This window comes from Colius striatus, unplaced genomic scaffold, assembly GCF_028858725.1.
Source record: "Colius striatus isolate bColStr4 unplaced genomic scaffold, bColStr4.1.hap1 scaffold_47, whole genome shotgun sequence".
Lineage (NCBI taxonomy): Eukaryota > Metazoa > Chordata > Aves > Coliiformes > Coliidae > Colius > Colius striatus.
The window spans coordinates 612,025-623,180 of NW_026908528.1; positions in this window are offsets into that span (position 1 = coordinate 612,025).

The following is an 11,156-nucleotide window of genomic DNA, read 5'->3' on the forward strand; positions in this document are numbered from 1 at the left end:
TGAACAGAAAAAGTGTGGTATTGAAGATAGCTCCCACAGGAAAGCAGCTGCAAATGTGACACCGTGCTGGCTGATACACTGCATGGGGACCTACTTACTACTGTAGCTGGGGTCTGCCTTCCTGCTTTCTTGTAGCTCCCATATTCAGTGGTATACCTTAACAGACAAAATGTATTTTATTCAATGGGAGCTGAGGAGAAAAAGTGTGGTATTGAAGATAGCTCCCACAGGAAAGCAGCTGCAAATGTGACACCGTGCTGGCTGATAGACTGCATGGGGACCTACTTACTACTGTAGCTGGGCTCTACCTTCCTGCTTTCTTGTAGCTCCCATACTCAGTGGCATAACTTCACAGACACATGTATTTTTTCAATGGGAGCTGAACAGAAAAAGTGTGGTATTGAAGACAACTCCCACAGGAAAGCAGCTGCAAATGTGACACCGTGCTGGCTGATAGACTGCATGGGGACCTACTTACTACTGTAGCTGGGGTCTGCCGTCCTGTTTTCTTCTAGCTCCCATACTCAGTGGCATAACTTAACAGACAAAATATATTTTTTCAATGGGAGCTGAGGGGAAAAAGCGTGGTATTGAAGATAGCTCCCACAGGAAAGCAGCTGCAAATGTGACACTGTGCTGGCTGATAGACTGCATGGGGACCTACTTACTACTGTAGCTGGGGTCTGCCTTCCTGCTTTCTTGTAGCTCCCATACTCAGTGGCATAACTTAACAGACAAAATGTATTTTATTCAATGGGAGCTGAACAGAAAAAGTGTGGTATTGAAGATAGCTCCCACAGGAAAGCAGCTGCAAATGTGACACCGTGCTGGCTGATAGACTGCATGGGGACCTACTTACTACTGTAGCTGGGGTCTGCCTTCCTGCTTTCTTGTAGCTCCCATACTCAGTGGCATAACTTAACAGACAAAATGTGTTTTTTCAATGGGAGCTGAGGGGAAAACGTGTGGTATTGAAGATAGCTCCCACAGGAAAGCAGCTGCCAATGTGACACCGTGCTGGCTGATAGACTGCATGGGGACCTACTTACTACTGTAGCTAGGGTCTGCCTTCCTGCTTTCTTGTAGCTCCCATACTCAGTGGCATAACTTAACAGACACATGTATTTTTTCAATGTGAGCTGAGGAGAAAAACTGTGGTATTGAAGATAGCTCCCACAGGAAAGCAGCTGCAAATGTGACACCGTGCTGGCTGATAGACTGCATGTAGACCTACTTACTACTGTAGCTGGGGTCTGCCTTCCTGCTTTCTTGTAGCTCCCATACTCAGTGGCATAACTTAACAGACAAAATGTATTTTATTCAATGGGAGCTGAACAGAAAAAGTGTGGTATTGAAGATAGCTCCCACAGGAAAGCAGCTGCAAATGTGACACCGTGCTGGCTGATAGACTGCATGGGGACCTACTTACTACTGTAGCTGGGGTCTGCCTTCCTGCTTTCTTGTAGCTCCCATACTCAGTGGCATAACTTAACAGACACATGTATTTTTACATTGGGAGCTGAACAAAAAAAGTGTGGTATTGAAGATAACTCCCACAGGAAAGCAGCTGCAAATGTGACACCGTGCTGGCTGATAGACTGCATGGGGACCTACTTACTACTGTAGCTGGGGTCTGCATTCCTGCTTTCTTGTAGCTCCCATACTCAGTGGCATAACTTAACAGACAAAATGTATTTTTTTCAATGGGAGCTGAGGGGAAAAAGTGTGGTATTGAAGATAGCTCCCACAGGAAAGCAGCTGCAAATGTGACACCGTGCTGGCTGATAGACTGCATGGGGACCTACTTACTACTGTAGCTGGGGTCTGCCTTCCTGCTTTCTTGTAGCTCCCATACTCAGTGGTATACCTTAACAGACACATGTATTTTTTCAAAGGGAGCTGAACAGAAAAAGTGTGGTATTGAAGATAGCTCCCACAGGAAAGCAGCTGCAAATGTGACACCGTGCTGGCTGATAGACTGCATGGGGACCTACTTACTACTGTAGCTGGGCTCTGCCTTCCTGCTTTCTTGTAGCTCCCATACTCAGTGGCATAACTTCACAGACACATGTATTTTTTCAATGGGAGCTGAACAGAAAAAGTGTGGTATTGAAGACAACTCCCACAGGAAAGCAGCTGCAAATGTGACACCGTGCTGGCTGATAGACTGCATGGGGACCTACTTACTACTGTAGCTGGGGTCTGCCGTCCTGTTTTCTTATAGCTCCCATACTCAGTGGCATAACTTAACAGACAAAATATATTTTTTCAATGGGAGCTGAGGGGAAAAAGCGTGGTATTGAAGATAGCTCCCACAGGAAAGCAGCTGCAAATGTGACACTGTGCTGGCTGATAGACTGCATGGGGACCTACTTACTACTGTAGCTGGGGTCTGCCTTCCTGCTTTCTTGTAGCTCCCATACTCAGTGGCATAACTTAACAGACAAAATGTATTTTATTCAATGGGAGCTGAACAGAAAAAGTGTGGTATTGAAGATAGCTCCCACAGGAAAGCAGCTGCAAATGTGACACCGTGCTGGCTGATAGACTGCATGGAGACCTACTTACTACTGTAGCTGGGGTCTGCCTTCCTGCTTTCTTGTAGCTCCGATACTCAGCGGTATAACTTAAGAGACAAAATCTATTTTTTTCAATGGGAGCTGAGGAGAACAAGTGTGGTATTGAAGATAGCTCCCACAGGAAAGCAGCTGCAAATGTGACACCGTGCTGGCTGATAGACTGCATGGGGACCTAGTTAATACTGTAGCTGGGGTCTGCCTTCCTGCTTTCTTGTAGCTCCCATACTCAGTGGCATAACTTAACAGACAAAATGTATTTTTTTCAAAGGGAGCTGAGGAGAAAAAGTGTGGTACTGAAGATAGCTCCCACAGGAAAGCAGCTGCAAATGTGACACCGTGCTGGCTGATAGACTGCATGGGGACCTACTTACTACTGTAGCTGGGGTCTGCCTTCCTGCTTTCTTGTAGCTCCCATACTCAGTGGTATACCTTAACAGACATATGTATTTTTTCAATGGGAGCTGAGGGGAAAAAGTGTGGTATTGAAGATAACTCCCACAGGAAAGCAGCTGCAAATGTGACACCGTGCTGGCTGATAGACTGCATGGGGACCTACTTACTACTGTAGCTGGGGTCTGCCTTCCTGCTTTCTTGTAGCTCCCATACTCAGTGGTATACCTTAACAGACATATGTATTTTTTCAATGGGAGCTGAACAGAAAAAGTGTGGTATTGAAGATAACTCCCACAGGAAAGCAGCTGCAAATGTGACACCGTGCTGGCTGATAGACTGCATGGGGACCTACTTACTACTGTAGCTGGGGTCTGCCTTCCTGCTTTCTTGTAGCTCCCATACTCAGTGGCATAACTTAACAGACAAAATGTATTTTATTCAATGGGAGCTGAACAGAAAAAGTGTGGTATTGAAGATAGCTCCCACAGGAAAGCAGCTGCAAATGTGACACCGTGCTGGCTGATAGACTGCATGGGGACCTACTTACTACTGTAGCTGGGGTCTGCCTTCCTGCTTTCTTGTAGCTCCCATACTCAGTGGCATAACTTAACAGACACATGTATTTTTTCAATGGGAGCTGAACAGAAAAAGTGTGGTATTTAAGATAGCTCCCACAGGAAAGCAGCTGCAAATGTGACACCGTGCTGGCTGATAGACTGCATGGGGACCTACTTACTACTGTAGCTGGGGTCTGCCTTCCTGCTTTCTTGTAGCTCCCATACTCAGTGGCATAACTTAACAGACACATGTATTTTTTCAATGGGAGCTGAACAGAAAAAGTGTGGTATTGAAGATAGCTCCCACATGAAAGGAGCTGCAAATGTGACACCGTGCTGGCTGATAGACTGCATGGGGACCTACTTACTACTGTAGCTGGGGTCTGCCTTCCTGCTTTCTTGTAGCTCCCATACTCAGTGGCATAACTTAACAGACACATGTATTTTTACATTGGGAGGTGAACAAAAAAAGTGTGATATTGAAGATAACTCCCACAGGAAAGCAGCTGCAAATGTGACACCGTGCTGGCTGATAGACTGCATGGGGACCTAGTTAATACTGTAGCTGGGGTCTGCCTTCCTGCTTTCTTGTAGCTCCCATACTCAGTGGCATAACTTAACAGACAAAATGTATTTTTTCAATGGGAGCTGAGGGGAAAAAGTGTGGTATTGAAGATAGTTCACACAGGAAAGTAGCTGCAAATGTGACACCGTGCTGACTGATAGACTGCATGGGGACCTACTTACTACTGTAGCTGGGGTCTGCCTTCCTGCTTTCTTGTAGCTCCCAAACTCATTGGCATAACTTAACAGACAAAATGTATTTTTTTCAATGGGAGCTGAGGAGAAAAAGTGTGGTATTGAAGATAGCTCCCACAGGAAAGCAGCTGCAAATGTGACACCGTGCTGGCTGATAGACTGCATGGAGACCTACTTACTACTGTAGCTGGGGTCTGTCTTCCTGCTTTCTTGTAGCTCCCATACTTAGTGGTATACCTTAACAGACACATGTATTTTTTCAAAGGAAGCTGAACAGAAAAAGTGTGGTATTGAAGATAGCTCCCACAGGAAAGCAGTTGCAAATGTGACACCGTGCTGGCTGATAGACTGCATGGGGACCTACTTACTACTGTAGCTGGGGTCTGCCTTCCTGCTTTCTTGTAGCTCCCATATTCAGTGGTATACCTTAACAGACAAAATGTATTTTATTCAATGGGAGCTGAACAGAAAAAGTGTGGTATTGAAGATAGCTCTCACAGGAAAGCAGCTGCAAATGTGACACCGTGCTGGCTGATAGACTGCATGGGGACCTACTTACTACTGTAGCTGGGGTCTGCCTTCCTGCTTTCTTGTAGCTCCCATACTCAGTGGCATAACTTAACAGACAAAATGTGTTTTTTCAATGGGAGCTGAGGGGAAAACGTGTGGTATTGAAGATAGCTCCCACAGGAAAGCAGCTGCAAATGTGACACCGTGCTGGCTGATAGACTGCATGGGGACCTACTTACTACTGTAGCTAGGGTCTGCCTTCCTGCTTTCTTGTAGCTCCCATACTCAGTGGCATAACTTAACAGACACATGTATTTTTTCAATGTGAGCTGAGGAGAAAAACTGTGGTATTGAAGATAGCTCCCACAGGAAAGCAGCTGCAAATGTGACACCGTGCTGGCTGATAGACTGCATGGAGACCTACTTACTACTGTAGCTGGGGTCTGCCTTCCTGCTTTCTTGTAGCTCCCATACTCAGTGGCATAACTTAACAGACAAAATGTATTTTATTCAATGGGAGCTGAACAGAAAAAGTGTGGTATTGAAGATAGCTCCCACAGGAAAGCAGCTGCAAATGTGACACCGTGCTGGCTGATAGACTGCATGGGGACCTACTTACTACTGTAGCTGGGGTCTGCCTTCCTGCTTTCTTGTAGCTCCCATACTCAGTGGCATAACTTAACAGACACATGTATTTTTACATTGGGAGCTGAACAAAAAAAGTGTGGTATTGAAGATAACTCCCACAGGAAAGCAGCTGCAAATGTGACACCGTGATGGCTGATAGACTGCATGGGGACCTACTTACTACTGTAGCTGGGGTCTGCCTTCCTGCTTTCTTGTAGCTCCCATACTCAGTGGCATAACTTAACAGACAAAATGTATTTTTTTCAATGGGAGCTGAGGGGAAAAAGTGTGGTATTGAAGATAGCTCCCACAGGAAAGCAGCTGCAAATGTGACACCGTGCTGGCTGATAGACTGCATGGGGACCTACTTACTACTGTAGCTGGGGTCTGCCTTCCTGCTTTCTTGTAGCTCCCATACTCAGTGGCATAACTTAACAGACAAAATGTATTTTTTTAAAAGGGAGCTGAACAGAAAAAGTGTGGTATTGAAGATATCTCCCACAGGAAAGCAGCTGCAAATGTGACACCGTGCTGGCTGATAGACTGCATGGGGACCTACTTACTACTGTAGCTGGGGTCTGCCTTCCTGCTTTCTTGTAGCTCCCATACTCAGTGGTATACCTTAACAGACACATGTATTTTTTCAATGGGAGCTGAGGAGAAAAAGTGTGGTATTGAAGATAGCTCCCACAGGAAAGCAGCTGCAAATGTGACACCGTGCTGGCTGATAGACTGCATGGGGACCTACTTACTACTGTAGCTGGGGTCTGCCTTCCTGCTTTCTTGTAGCTCCCATATTCAGTGGTATACCTTAACAGACAAAATGTATTTTATTCAATGGGAGCTGAGGAGAAAAAGTGTGGTATTGAAGATAACTCCCACAGGAAAGCAGCTGCAAATGTGACACCGTGCTGGCTGATAGACTGCATGGGGACCTACTTACTACTGTAGCTGGGCTCTGCCTTCCTGCTTTCTTGTAGCTCCCATACTCAGTGGCATAACTTCACAGACACATGTATTTTTTCAATGGGAGCTGAACAGAAAAAGTGTGGTATTGAAGACAACTCCCACAGGAAAGCAGCTGCAAATGTGACACCGTGCTGGCTGATAGACTGCATGGGGACCTACTTACTACTGTAGCTGGGGTCTGCCGTCCTGTTTTCTTGTAGCTCCCATACTCAGTGGCATAACTTAACAGACAAAATATATTTTTTCAATGGGAGCTGAGGGGAAAAAGCGTGGTATTGAAGATAGCTCCCACAGGAAAGCAGCTGCAAATGTGACACCGTGCTGGCTGATAGACTGCATGGGGACCTACTTACTACTGTAGCTGGGGTCTGCCTTCCTGCTTTCTTGTAGCTCCCATACTCAGTGGCATAACTTAACAGACAAAATGTATTTTATTCAATGGGAGCTGAACAGAAAAAGTGTGGTATTGAAGATAGCTCTCACAGGAAAGCAGCTGCAAATGTGACACCGTGCTGGCTGATAGACTGCATGGGGACCTACTTACTACTGTAGCTGGGGTCTGCCTTCCTGCTTTCTTGTAGCTCCCATACTCAGTGGCATAACTTAACAGACAAAATGTGTTTTTTCAATGGGAGCTGAGGGGAAAACGTGTGGTATTGAAGATAGCTCCCACAGGAAAGCAGCTGCCAATGTGACACCGTGCTGGCTGATAGACTGCATGGGGACCTACTTACTACTGTAGCTGGGGTCTGGCTTCCTGCTTTCTTGTAGCTCCCATTCTCAGCGGTATACCTTAACAGACACATGTATTTTTTGAATGGGAGCTGAACAGAAAAAGTGTGGTATTGAAGATAGCTCCCACATGAAAGGAGCTGCAAATGTGACACCGTGCTGGCTGATAGACTGCATGGAGACCTACTTACTACTGTAGCTGGGGTCTGCCTTCCTGCTTTCTTGTAGCTCCCATACTCAGTGGCATAACTTAACAGACAAAATGTATTTATTTCAATGTGAGCTGAACAGAAAAAGTGTGGTATTGAAGATAGCTCCCACAGGAAAGCAGCTGCAAATGTGACACCGTGCTGGCTGATAGACTGCATGGAGACCTACTTACTACTGTAGCTGGGGTCTGCCTTCCTGCTTTCTTGTAGCTCCCATACTCAGTGGCATAACTTAATAGACACATGTATTTTTACATTGGGAGCTGAACAAAAAAAGTGTGGTATTGAAGATAACTCCCACAGGAAAGCAGCTGCAAATGTGACACCGTGCTGGCTGATAGACTGCATGGGGACCTAGTTAATACTGTAGCTGGGGTCTGCCTTCCTGCTTTCTTGTAGCTCCCATACTCAGTGGCATAACTTAACAGACAAAATATATTTTTTCAATGGGAGCTGAGGGGAAAAAGCGTGGTATTGAAGATAGCTCCCACAGGAAAGCAGCTGCAAATGTGACACCGTGCTGGCTGATAGACTGCATGGGGACCTACTTACTACTGTAGCTGGGCTCTGCCTTCCTGCTTTCTTGTAGCTCCCATACTCAGTGGCATAACTTCACAGACACATGTATTTTTTCAATGGGAGCTGAACAGAAAAAGTGTGGTATTGAAGACAACTCCCACAGGAAAGCAGCTGCAAATGTGACACCGTGCTGGCTGTTAGACTGCATGGGGACCTACTTACTACTGTAGCTGGGGTCTGCCGTCCTGTTTTCTTGTAGCTCCAATACTAAGTGGCATAACTTAACAGACAAAATATATTTTTTCAATGGGACCTGACGGGAAAAAGCGTGGTATTGAAGATAGCTCCCACAGGAAAGCAGCTGCAAATGTGACACCGTGCTGGCTGATAGACTGCATGGAGACCTACTTACTACTGTAGCTGGGGTCTGCCTTCCTGCTTTCTTGTAGCTCCGATACTCAGCGGTATAACTTAAGAGACAAAATCCATTTTTTTCAATGGGAGCTGAGGAGAACAAGTGTGGTATTGAAGATAGCTCCCAAAGGAAAGCAGCTGCAAATGTGACACCGTGCTGGCTGATAGACTGCATGGGGACCTACTTACTACTGTAGCTGGGGTCTGCCTTCCTGCTTTCTTGTAGCTCCCATACTCAGTGGCATAACTTAACAGACAAAATGTATTTTTTTCAAAGGGAGCTGAGGAGAAAAAGTGTGGTACTGAAGATAGCTCCCACAGGAAAGCAGCTGCAAATGTGACACCGTGCTGGCTGATAGACTGCATGGGGACCTACTTACTACTGTAGCTGGGGTCTGCCTTCCTGCTTTCTTGTAGCTCCCATACTCAGTGGTATACCTTAACAGACATATGTATTTTTTCAATGGGAGCTGAACAGAAAAAGTGTGGTATTGAAGATAACTCCCACAGGAAAGCAGCTGCAAATGTGACACCGTGCTGGCTGATAGACTGCATGGGGACCTACTTACTACTGTAGCTGGGGTCTGCCTTCCTGCTTTCTTGTAGCTCCCATACTCAGTGGCATAACTTAATAGACAAAATGTATTTTATTCAATGGGAGCTGAACAGAAAAAGTGTGGTATTGAAGATAGCTCCCACAGGAAAGCAGCTCCAAATGTGACACCGTGCTGGCTGATAGACTGCATGGGGACCTACTTACTACTGTAGCTGGAGTCTGCCTTCCTGCTTTCTTGTAGCTCCCATACTCAGTGGTATACCTTAACAGACATATGTATTTTTTCAATGGGAGCTGAACAGAATAAGTGTGGTATTGAAGATAACTCCCACAGGAAAGCAGCTGCAAATGTGACACCGTGCTGGCTGATAGACTGCATGGGGACCTACTTACTACTGTAGCTGGGGTCTGCCTTCCTGCTTTCTTGTAGCTCCCATACTCAGTGGCATAACTTAACAGACAAAATGTATTTTATTCAATGGGAGCTGAACAGAAAAAGTGTGGTATTGAAGATAGCTCCCACAGGAAAGCAGCTGCAAATGTGACACCGTGCTGGCTGATAGACTGCATGGGGACCTACTTATTATTATAGCTGGGGTCTGCCTTCCTGCTTTCTTGTAGCTCCCATACTCAGTGGCATAACTTAACAGACACATGTATTTTTTCAATGGGAGCTGAACAGAAAAAGTGTGGTATTTAAGATAGCTCCCACATGAAAGGAGCTGCAAATGTGACACCGTGCTGGCTGATAGACTGCATGGGGACCTACTTACTACTGTAGCTGGGGTCTGCCTTCCTGCTTTCTTGTAGCTCCCATACTCAGTGGCATAACTTAACAGACACATGTATTTTTTCAATGGGAGTTGAGGGGAAAAAGTGTGGTATTGAAGATAGCTCCCACAGGAAAGCAGCTGCAAATGTGACACCGTGCTGGCTGATAGACTGCATGGGGACCTACTTACTACTGTAGCTGGGGTCTGCCTTCCTGCTTTCTTGTAGCTCCCATACTCAGTGGCATAATTTAACAGACACATGTATTTTTACATTGGGAGCTGAACAAAAAAAGTGTGGTATTGAAGATAACACCCACAGGAAAGCAGCTGCAAATGTGACACCGTGCTGGCTGATAGACTGCATGGGGACCTACTTACTACTGTAGCTGGGGTCTGCCTTCCTGCTTTCTTGTAGCTCCCATACTCAGTGGTATACCTTAACAGACACATGTATTTTTTCAAAGGAAGCTGAACAGAAAAAGTGTGGTATTGAAGATAGCTCCCACAGGAAAGCAGCTGCAAATGTGACACCGTGCTGGCTGATAGACTGTATGGGGACCTAGTTAATACTATAGCTGGGATCTGCCTTCCTGCTTTCTTGTAGCTCCCATACTCAGTGGTATACCTTAACAGACATATGTATTTTTTCAAAGGGAGCTGAACAGAAAAAGTGTGGTATTGAAGATAACTCCCACAGGAAAGCAGCTGCAAATGTGACACCGTGCTGGCTGATAGACTGCATGGGGACCTACTTACTACTGTAGCTGGGGTCTGCCTTCCTGCTTTCTTGTAGCTCCCATACTCAGTGGCATAACTTAACAGACAAAATGTATTTTATTCAATGGGAGCTGAACAGAAAAGGTGTGGTATTGAAGATATCTCCCACAGGAAAGCAGCTGCAAATGTGACACCGTGCTGGCTGATAGACTGCATGGGGACCTACTTACTACTGTAGCTGGGGTCTGCCTTCCTGCTTTCTTGTAGCTCCCATACTCAGTGGCATAACTTAATAGACAAAATGTGTTTTATTCAATGTGAGCTGAGGGGAAAAAGTGTGGTATTGAAGATAGCTCCCACATGAAAGGAGCTGCAAATGTGACACCGTGCTGGCTGATAGACTGCATGGGGACCTACTTACTACTGTAGCTGGGGTCTGCCTTCCTGCTTTCTTGTAGCTCCCATACTCAGTGGCATAACTTAACAGACACATGTATTTTTTCAATGGGAGCTGAGGGGAAAAAGTGTGGTATTGAAGATAGCTCCCACAGGAAAGCAGCTGCAAATGTGACACCGTGCTGGCTGATAGACTGCATGGGGACCTACTTACTACTGTAGCTGGGGTCTGCCTTCCTGCTTTCTTGTAGCTCCCATACTCAGTGGCATAATTTAACAGACACATGTATTTTTACATTGGGAGCTGAACAAAAAAAGTGTGGTATTGAAGATAACACCCACAGGAAAGCAGCTGCAAATGTGACACCGTGCTGGCTGATAGACTGCATGGGGACCTACTTACTACTGTAGCTGGGGTCTGCCTTCCTGCTTTCTTGTAGCTCCCA